Consider the following 10,009-nt stretch of genomic DNA (forward strand, 5'->3'; position numbering starts at 1 on the left):
TGACATCAAGTATTGCATGTCACTGTGAACACAATCTATAAAGAGTCTTTAAAGAGGAAAATTCTGTGTGTTTGGGTTGTGGAGGTTAGGTATCTACTTCTATAGGATGAAGAGAAGAGCACATGCCCCAATGTAATGTTGATGAATACTTGGGGCAGGAGGTAATGTTGCTACCAGTGGCATCATGCACAATTTCAAACAACTTAGATGGAAGAGAATATAATGAGTGCTAGAAGACTGTTTGACATCTCAAAATATGCATCCAGAGATGATAATGACATGATGATGAAGATGCATGTGAAGAACTCCAAGTAAGTTATTCCAAGTATCGTGAGAGTAGTGAAGAATAATATATCTGAACTATGTCTAAATTCATGTGCTTCATACTATATGTGATTTTAAGTACACTCGCATATAGAAATGTACAAAAAATAAACCTTAAAGGCAAATATTTAACTTTTTGTCTCTAAGTCGAAGTTAATATACTGAAGTTGGCTAAAAAACATTTTGGGAATCTTCTTGTTGAGAAAATGGAGGACTCATATTCTGGGCCACTGTCTGTTCTAGCATATATGGTAAAGAGTATTAAAAAATTAGCCGCAGTCATAGCAGTAACATTTCAAAAAAGATCAAGTCTCTTTAAAAAGTAATCAGTCTGATATTTTGAACTGGAATATGCATATCTTTTGTCATGGGGATTCCTTTTTTTAAAAATTCAACATTATCTCATTCTATTGATCTTTGAAGCTATCAAATTTTGCTTCCTCAATTACCATTTTTCTCCTATCTCAGCCCACCAACTTTGCACACACTCCCTAAACACACACACATATTTTTTCATGGTATACAAATAAATCACTCTATAACATTTATGTTGGTTTATTTCATGATAGAGTATTATTCATAAATTCCTATTTAGCATATTCTATGGGCCAGTCACTGTTTTAAGAACCTTATGATCATCCTGTTTAATCCTCGCAACTGCTTTCTCAGATAGACACTACTGTTATCCCATTTGAAACAAGAATAATTGAGGCACAAAGAAGTAAAGCCATTTTCTCTAGGTCACATAGCCAAAAAGCAGGAGAGCCAGTATTTGAATTTAGAGTCTGACTTCAAAATCTCAGGCCTTAACCACAATGCTATACCCCTCCACTGGCTAGGGAGTCTTGTTTATGTTTATTTAGTAATAAAACAACTTTTAAATTACAAAAATAGCACAAGCTAAATGTTAAAAAGCAATAGTAAAATTCCTAAATTTTTAAAACCTCAAACAATGGTAAAATACAAGCTGAGAATGAAGGTCCCTCCTCCACCTACCAATTTCCATAGAGATGACTATTATTAAAAGTTTGTGTTTAGCCAGGGGTGATGGTATGCACCTACAGTCCCAGCTACTCAGGAGGCTCAGGAAGATCACTTGAGCTCAGGAGTTTGAAACCAGCCTGGGCAATATAGAGAGATTCTGTCTTAATTTTTAAAAAAGTTTGTTGAATATTATTTCTAATTATGTAGACATAGATATAAAATATATATTAATGACATCACAGTAAACGTATTCTTCTATAAGTCATGACTGATTCATTTATATGTCATGCATGTCTTTCCAGGAAAAGATGTGTGATTCTGCCTTAATTTTATTGGTTCCATAGTATGGATGTAGCATCATTTCTGTAGTCATTCCACTATTCATGGCCATTTAGATTATATTAATGGGAATATAGGAAACTATATGGAAGTGAATATCCTAGACTTTATCATCTCTGTGAATGTCAATTCCATTTTTCTCCAGTTCAGGCTTAATCTTGATATTGCTCTTGATGCCTCTTTTTCTCTAATACCCACATAAAATCCATCAGCATATCCCACTGATTCTATTTTTAAATATACACAGAGACATTGGTCATTTTGGTCATTTCTAATCACCTCTTCTCACTATCATCCAATCCATTACTTCTTATCTGAACTATTGTCATTACCTTGTAACTTGTTTTTCTACTTGCCAATAGCAGCCAAGAGTGATCTTTTAAAAACTCAATCGGATAAAAATTGCTCTACTCAAAGACTCTCCATCTAAGTCACTAACAGTCAAAGTACATGCCATGGTCTTTAAGACCCTCCCTGAGCCAGCATCCTACTACTTTTCCAACCTTGACTTCTACTGCATTTCCATGTATTCACATTACACCAGTCACATTAAAATATCTGCTATTTCTTAAATATAATAAGCACAATTTCTCCTTAAGATATTTGCATTTGTTCCCACTGCCTACAATCCTTTGAACCGTTCTTCCCCCATATTTGCTCGACTGACTTCTTCATTTCTCTTTTAGGTCTCTGTTCAAATGCTATCACATCTTATTTGTTGAATGAGTGTTTAGTGAATGAATATATCTTTACCCAACAGAATAAATATTTCTGGAGAATAAATTTCTAGAAGTGAAACTGCTTACTTATTTCAAACCCTTCGTTATTCCAGCCCTCCATCTTATATCCTTGCCTATTTTATTTTAGTATTCTCATGCTCCTCTTCAAAATGCTTCTGTGTTCGTCTCTGCTGTTTCTACTGTGGAAGGCTGGCTGGCTTTCTCTCTCTCCTGGGAGCTCTGGAAGAAAAGGAGACACTAGGCAGCTGGTCTAATTCTCGTGGGCCACTTTGCAAGGCTGTGATTTCAAGAGTGACCTTGGGGTGTGACTGAGTTGTCATTAAACAATTTAATAGATGAAAGAATCCCCTCTTCATATTTCAGCCACACTTATTTCTTTCCAAATATCTGGCACCGTGTTGTAAACACTCAGCATTGTAAAGAAAAGATTTTTTTTTAAAAAATATGTCTTATCATATTGGTTTAAAATATAGAGGATGTATATTGAAATTAGAACAAATCAGAGAAATCCTGGAGTTTTAGTCATGAAATAAAACTTTTGTCCATATGTGTCTTTAAAATATTATGGCATTTTTGTTCACCCTTACCACATTCCATTTGAGAAAGTCATATGATTACTGTTAATGACAAAACGATTTATGATTTCCATGATTTCCTGGATAACTAGGATAAGAATGAGTAATTAGAATAAAAAAATTATGGACCTTTGGAACTAGGAGAGCTTATTTGTTTATTCCCCTAATTTTCTACAAAAAAGGAAACAGACTACTGTAGAGGTTGGTTGACTCATTCAAGCTCACACAGCTAGTTAATGGCACAGGTAGGTCCTCTGACTCCAAAAATAGTGCTCAGTAGCATCCATGGAACATTGTCTGTGAACCAAACCTTGTGCTAAGTGAAGTTCTACCTGCTAGATAATTCCTGTTCCTTCCAATTGTCCTGACACCCTGCAGTTTAGTTAGATTATGTGATTTGGCCTCATATTTCTTCTGGAGCTAGCTGGATAAGGATCACCCTATTAGGGTGCTTAATTTCGTGCTAATGATCCTTCTTTCTGTCTGAAGTCTTCAGGTTACAGTTTTTTCAAAGAAACTTTGTGCTGCTTGTCCTTTTCCGTTTGCTGCATGATGTGCACATCAGTGCCTCCTGCAGCCTTCCACTTGTTAATTGCCTCTCCTTCCTAATGAAGCCTGTATCAGCTCCAGTGCTAATTGAACTTCGTCCTTCATTCAGACTGTGTTATTAAACAAATAGTCACAGTGTTTGGTCTCACTTTAATAGGAGCATTGATGTTTGCTTAACATCAAAAACTTATTAGTAATCCATTGAAAAGGCAATTAATGGAGGACATGTGGGTAAGGAAATTGAACTAGTCTGCACCACAGGACAAAGAATGGCAAAGACACTCTGGTTTTCTAAGGTTTAACTGTCTGTGTCCTGGTAGTTGCAAAATGATTGTTAGATTCTTGACTCTTAACCCAAATCAATGAATTTATCATTTATGTAAAGTAGCACTTACATGTCTAATATCAAAGCGAAGGACAAGCTGGCTTACCTGTCTCTGAAGTTTTCAATCATTCTCCCTCTCTCTTTATAACATTTTCCCCAAGCTTTTTAGCAGGACTTGTCTTGGTGGTTACAGAAAACATGAACAGGTGAAAAGAAGGTAACGTGTCACTTACAGTCTTCCCACCTATAGCTAACCACTGATAAGCTTTGGTGTGTATTCTTTGTTCCTTGGTGCTGCATTCTAACACACACATAGAGGCACAAAATTGGATTACATATCATATTGACCAGTTGTTTATTTTTTAATTGGTCATATGTTGTAAATATCCATCCTGGACAATAAATAGAGACCTATGTCATCATAGTCAACGGCTTTGATACAATCTCTTGGTTGGATAGGCTGTAATTTATTTCATCATGTTGTTAGAGGTTTAGAAACAAGTGTCTCTTACTCAATTGTTTATATAGCCTTAAGTTGACTTTATTATTTGAATGAGTAATAGTAATACTAGAAAATAGTAATACTAGAAAAAGAAAATTGATAGACTACTCTGTTATAAAATAACTGTCCTCTGTTTTGTGAGAATATGCAATGTTTGGTATTATCAGGGTACAAATTTATAGGCTACGTAACAACTTTTCTGAGTATCCAATTTTCTTTCCTTGTAATTTCACCAAAAAATTATTAAGAAATAACAGGAGGTTGTTCACGAACTATTTTTAAGATAATGGCTTAAGGTGTGATTTTTTCTCTACCTGTATACTCATGAGGATAAATGATACTTGGGTTCAAAGGAGAAACAAACTAAAAACATGAATCTAATGGCATCTGGCAGTGGAGTAAAGCAGAGCAGATCAAATTCTCTTTACAATCCACATTAAATAGATATGAAAGGAGAAGAAGTAATAACGGGGTCACTCCATTTGTTCCACGAACCTGGGATATAATGTGAAACTTCCATCTGTGTTAACGAGTCATGCATGGCTGGGTGCCCAGGCAATATTTAGTAAACCAATAGTGTTATTGCCTGGCAGGGACCCTTTTAGAAAGTGCTGTTGTTGCGCGAACCTAAATACATATATATATATACACACATATATATGTATGTATTCTGGTTTAGCTAGGATTATGATGCATAAAATGTTAGTAATAGGTTTAAAAGATTAGCATAGACCAGCTTTCCATGAGATTGTTCTTTATATAAAAAAGTTAAATGCTATTTCTAATGTCATCATAAAAGTCAGGCTGGAGGATTATCGATTTTTTGGAGGCTTTTACTAGATAGCTTGATAATTGACTCTCTCAAGTTTTAACACTTGGCCCTGGATTTGCTGTTTACCTTGCTCAAGCAATTTGGTGTAATTAATTTTTATAGCTGTATTTGCTTTTAGGGTTTATATTTTGGTGGAAAGCTATCTCTAGTCAAAACCTCACAGAATTACTTTTTTCTTTGAATTAAAACACAATTGTTTAAAATAAGAGTCTCATCCATAAAATTAAATAGAGAGTAAAATGCAAAATCTTTTAACATCTTTACAACTACATCAGATAGACATGTCTGTGGATAAGGATTGAAAAGAAACAAAACTGAACGCAGTTAATGTGTTAGGTAGTAGAATTGATCCATGTTTTTAGTAAAGACTAAGTAAACATAAGGAAAAAAGACCATGAGGTGAGTTGTTATTTGGCTGGTAACGTCAGTTTTGACAGTTTTATTAGGTTGGGGCCGCAACTATAGCTTGGCTGCGGGCAGGACACCGGCCCTCACAGGTTGCTGAGTTCCAACAGGGTCTGGTCCAAGATCTGATGAATCTCCACGTTCTCCTCCTTGGCACTGGCCAACGTCTCTTCTAGGTCATCGGTGGTTTTCTCCAACTTTGCCCCAAACTCTGCTCTGGTCTCAGCCTCCTTCAGCTTCTCCTCCAGCAGTTTCATCTCCTCTTCATATTTATCTTCTTTGGTGGAATACTCCTCCTCTGAGGCCATCAGGGACTTGACGGTCTGGTCCATGGTTTGAAGTTTCTCCTCCAACTGTCTGGCTCGGCTCTCGGCCACCTCAGCTCTCTCTTCTGAGCGCTCCAGGTCTCCCTCCAGGACCAGCGGTTTCCTGGCCACCTCCTTGTATTTGCCGTCTGAATCCTCAGCAATGACCTTGGCCTCCTTCAGCTGCACCTCCTCCGACTCCATCTTCTCCTCGCCCTTCATGGCCGGGTTTTTATGACCTTCATTCCTCTCTCACTCTCATCGGCTGCCTTCTCGGTCTCCTCTAGCTTTTGCAGGGCTGTAGACAGCGCTCCTGGGCCCGGTCCGGCTCCTCCTCTTCCTGTTGAATGTGGCGGTTAAGGGAGGCCATATCCGCGTCAGCATCGGTGGCCTTCTCGGCTGCTCCAGTTTCTCCTGGGCCTCCTTCATGGATTGAGAATACTTTTCGCCTCTGTCCTCTTCAGCTTTTTCCGCTACCCCTCCAGCTGCTTGCAGTGGTCCTCAGCTTGCTGCTTGTTGGCTTCGGCCTGCTCCGGGCGGTCGATGGCTCTCTTCTTATCCAGCTTTAGCATCTGCATCTTCCTCATGGCGTCCCTGGCCGGCAGGCAGGCGGTGAGGACTGGGTGGATCGGGCTAGCTGCGCGGACTCGGCTCACGGGTGGCAGGCGAGGAGGGCCGATCTGGACCGAGATTTATTTTATTTTTTTATTTTTTATTTATTTATTTTTTTGAGACGGAGTCTTGCTCTGTCACCCAGGCTGGAGTGCAGTGGCGAGATCTCGGCTCACTGCAACCTCCGCCCTCCCGGGTTCAAGCGATTCTCCTGCCTCAGACTCCAGAGTAGCTGGGACTACAGGTGCCCGCCACCACGCCTGGCTAATTTTGGGATTTTTAGTAGAGACGGGGTTTCACCATGTTGGCCACAGGATGGTCTCGATCTCCCGACTTTGTGATCTGCCTGCTTCTGCCTTCGAAAATGCTGAAGTTACAGGCGTGAGTGAGCCACTGCGCCCGGCCTGGGACCGAGATTGTTTTAATGCTTGTAAAAAAACTTTGAGTTGATGCTCATCTGTAGAAAGATTTGTCTTCAAATATAGTTATTGATCATGCTGACCATTAACGTAATCGGTCAGAAATCACACATACTCCATAGACTTCTAAGAAGAAAGGAAAAACAAACAAAACAAAACAATGGGTGAAGGTTATAAAAAGATAAGTAAGTTCTCCAGCCTTGGAGAAGCATTCTTCCTCTTTTTCCTCCTCCTTTTTTTTTTTTAATCCACAGACTTGTTGGTAGTTGGCCTTTTGGGGATGTGTTTTTCACCATATGATACGGGAACTCTCAATATCTCTCAGGCTGACACCTTATTCTTTCTAATCTGATCAGACACACATTTTAAAAAGAAAATAGTTTTGATTAGATGACTGTTTTGCGTTGTTAAAATTTTTTCTTAAATATTTTTAAATTGATTTTTAATGTGATACAAGGTGATTGCACAAAGTTAGAAATACAAAGTAAAAAGAGGAAAACAAGGAAAATTGCTAATTCCTCCATTCAGTTTCATCATCGTGTTAAATGGTTTTATTTCATTCATTCCAGTCTCTTTTATTTTTCCTTTAATATGGGTACATGTTTGTATATATTTTTGCTAGCATAATAGAATAATGTGATAAACCTTTTTGTATTCACATTTTGTGTACAGTTCTGACTGTTTCCTTAGGATCAGTTTAAACCCTAAGTTTTAATACTGTGAAGGCTTAGAGTTACTGTGGGGCTTTGGGCTGGAGAGAGGGATTGGTGGTACTGAAGCTGTTGATTACAGGAGAAAAAGAACCCTGCTCGTGAAGTATTCCCTTCACCCCCACTTATAGTAATCACTCCTGGTGTTGTAGAGATAGCATGGAATTGTCTCTGGCTCGATTATAATTCTGAGGACTCCAGGTTGATTTTTACAGTGTATAAGAAGAAAAAGTTAGAAAAGGGTTTTATGCATGTAAGTCACTCCTAAAAAGTTGTGTAGAAAAATGAAAGCTTATTTGAGATTATTATGTGCTATAAATATTCTGATCTATAAGTTCGATTTTTTTCCTTTGGGGAAAATATAAATCAGAGTATCTTGAGTATTCTTTCTTTAAAAGACAACATGGGTTCAATAACGGAGACTCACAAATGGAGGAATAAGAGAAATATGAAGTTTTGCTTTTGCAAACATACTGAAGTGGAAAATAGAAAAGCTGAAATCAACAATAACAACCACAAAAACGCCACATCCATTTGGACTAAAATACATGTATATATAACACAACTTTCCAAGCATAAAACGAAAACTCTCACCAAGGGAATGAAAAAAATACCTTTTGAAAAACTGCTGAAATAGGCCTGTTGTTGAAATAGTTTTATTTCCCCTTTAGAAGATCTATTTACTACAATTCTGGGAGCGAGAGGGATGATTTTGAATAAAGAATAGAGCCATTTAAGATGTTGTGCAGAGTACCAGAATTTATGAAGACTGGTTTGAATTAAAACTAAATGTCACCTGCAAATAGGAGCCAACAGAAATGTACATTTCATTTATTGTACTGGGAGCTGGGGAGGGCAGCAGGGATGAGCTTATACTTAACAGGACTCTCTTTTATATGGCACTAATTTTTAGATGGAGAACTTAGACCTTACAAAAACATGTGTTTCTCTCAAATCTTCTTAGCTGTTCAGATTAATTCATTAATTGGCAGGAGTTGAAATCATACCTCCTACTTGGGTATAGTACAAGAGAAAAAAACTTCAAATATTAAATGCATTTATTCATTCAGCAAATTTGTACTCAGCAGCTGCTCTTTGCTGGATGTCATCCCCTCCACTGCGAGGACACCGGCAAACCAAAGAGACAGGTCCTTGTCTTTGGGACCCCTAGAGTTGAGGACAGATAATGCATAGGAAGAAACAGGCAAGTTATCTGTCAACAATTAAAACGGAATGATTGGGAGATGCTGGGGGAACACTTCAGGTTGGGTGGTCAGGGAAGGCCACTGTGTCACACTGGGGAGCTCTCCAAGATGATTCCAGAAGTTCACCCCTTTCTCTTTTCAATTTAGCGTATCTGTCTTTCCTCCTTCTGTGGCCTTTGTCTTCTTGCAAAGGACTTGCTATTATTATTTACTTTGACAGAGGAACTGTAAAACTGAAATAAAGATGCAGTTAAAAAAAAGAGAGCCTGAAATGCATTTTTTATAAATCGGAGGCTCAGGTGCACCATCCTTTTTTCAACTCCAAGAAAATCATAAATTATTTTATTAGAGGGAATTACCACAGCTCTAGATCTTAATGATTGCTGAACAGGAGGTTTTTTTTCTTTCCTAAACATCAAGTAGCTGCCAGTTTTAATTTTCTTTTGGAATTTACACATTAAAAACATTGTTCTAGCTGTTCAACAAAACTGTCTCTTATATCCAAGGGATGGTGCCAGAGTATGAAATGTGCAGCTTGGTTTGATTTCTTCCCCTCTAGCCTGATTCACAAGTAAAAGCCAGCCTTGCATTTTATGACTGGAGGGACAGTATTCAATATTAATAACTATGGAAAAAAAACAAATTCCAATTTTACTCTTTCATATCTTCATGCCCGGAAGTTTTATATTCAGGTATCTGAGAGTGGGTCGACCAGATTTCTGGTATCTTTTTTTTTTTTTTCCAAGACGGGGTCTTGCTCTGTCGCCCAGGCTGGAGTGTAGTGGCACCATCTCGGCTCACTGCAAGTTCCACCTCCTGAGTTCATGCCATTCTCCTGCCTCAGCCTCCCGAGTAGCTGGGACTGCAGCCCCCGACCACCACACCTGGCTAATTCTTTGTATTTTTCATAGAGATGGAGTTTCGCCGTGTTAGCCAGGATGGTCTCGATTTGCTGACCTCGTGATCTGCCCGCCTCGGCCTCCCAAAGTGCTGGGATTACAGGCGTAAGCCACCATTCCTGGCCTCCAGTATCTTTACTTGATGGTGCTGTGAGGTTCTTTCACACAGATGATTAATGCAATAATTCTGGCACTTGGGATTTCAAGGACCAGTACAATGGCAAAAAAAAAAAAAAAAAAAAAAAAAAAAACAAATATTTATTCAGTGTTTGTTATATGTCACA

The 10,009-nt window shown here is 38.3% G+C and overlaps 1 pseudogene across 1 annotated transcript in view; it reads right to left on the reverse strand.

Annotated features, from left to right (window-relative positions):
- Positions 1-5,661: 5,661 nt before the first annotated feature.
- The window catches only part of LOC105515877, a 62,671-nt pseudogene continuing 58,323 nt past the window's right edge, over positions 5,662-10,009 (reverse strand). The window contains exons 2-3 of the transcript XR_001002406.1: positions 8,049-8,094; positions 5,662-6,560 (exon numbers count right to left, since the gene is read on the reverse strand). The product of XR_001002406.1 is annotated as a tropomyosin beta chain pseudogene (transcript). The remainder of the gene's footprint in view (positions 6,561-8,048; positions 8,095-10,009) is intronic.

The sequence above is a fragment of the Colobus angolensis genome, unplaced genomic scaffold (assembly GCF_000951035.1).
Source record: "Colobus angolensis palliatus isolate OR3802 unplaced genomic scaffold, Cang.pa_1.0 Scaffold27, whole genome shotgun sequence".
Lineage (NCBI taxonomy): Eukaryota > Metazoa > Chordata > Mammalia > Primates > Cercopithecidae > Colobus > Colobus angolensis.